The sequence below is a fragment of the Ylistrum balloti genome, unplaced genomic scaffold (genome assembly GCF_031769215.1).
Source record: "Ylistrum balloti isolate Yb309-2 unplaced genomic scaffold, AGI_CSIRO_Ybal_v1 Utg370204, whole genome shotgun sequence".
Classification (NCBI taxonomy): Eukaryota; Metazoa; Mollusca; class Bivalvia; order Pectinida; family Pectinidae; genus Ylistrum; species Ylistrum balloti.
The window spans coordinates 1,222,501-1,223,671 of NW_026782177.1; positions in this window are offsets into that span (position 1 = coordinate 1,222,501).

Genomic DNA, 1,171 nt, shown 5'->3' on the forward strand with positions numbered 1-1,171 from the left:
AGTATTTAGGGGCTGGTCTGTACTAAGTATGTACCAGTATTTAGGGACTGGTCTGTACTAAATATGTAGCAGTATTTAGGGGCTGGTCTGGGACAGTATTTAGGGACTGGTCTGTACTAAATATGTACCAATATTTAGGGACTGGTCTGTACTAAATATGTACCAGTATTTAGGGACTGTTCTGTACTAAATATGTACCAGTATTTAGGGACTGGTCTGTACTAAATATGTACCAGTATTGAGTGGCTGGTCTGTACTAAATATGTACCAGTATTGAGTGGCTGGTCTGTACTAAATATGTACCAGTATTTAGGGACTGGTCTGTACTAAATATGTACCAGTATTGAGTGGCTGGTCTGTACTAAATATGTACCAGTATTGAGTGGCTGGTCTGTACTAAATATGTACCAGTATTTAGTGGCTGGTCTGTACTAAATATGTACCAGTATTTAGTGGCTGGTCTGTACTAAATATGTACCAGTATTTAGGGACTGGTCTGTACTAAATATGTACCAGTATTGAGGGACTGGTCTGTACTAAATATGTACCAGGGGCTGGTCTGTACTAAATATGTACCAGTATTGAGGGATTGGTCTATACTAAATATGTACCTGGGGCTGGTCTGTACTAAATATGTACCAGTATTGAGGGATTGGTCTGTACTAAATATGTACCTGGGGCTGGTCTGTACTAAATATGTACCAGGGGCTGGTCTGTACTAAATATGTACCAGTATTGAGTGGCTGGTCTGTACTAAATATGTACCAGTATTGAGGGACTGTTCTGTACTAAATATGTACCAGTATTTGTAGGGGCTGGTCTGTACTAAATATGTACCAGTATTGTAGGGGCTGGTCTAAATATGTACCTAAATATGTACCAGGGGCTGTCTGTCTAAATATGTGTAGGGGCTGGTCTGTACTAAATATGTACCAGTATTTGGGGCTGGTCTGTACTAAATATGTACCAGGGGCTGGTGTACTAAATATGTACCAGTATTGAGTGGCTGGTCTGTACTAAATATGTACCAGGGGCTGGTCTGTACTAAATATGTACCAGGGGCTGGTCTGTACTAAATATGTACCAGGGGCTGGTCTGTACTAAATATGTACCAGTATTGAGGGATTGGTCTGTACTAAATATGTACCAGGGGCTGGTCTGTACTAAATAT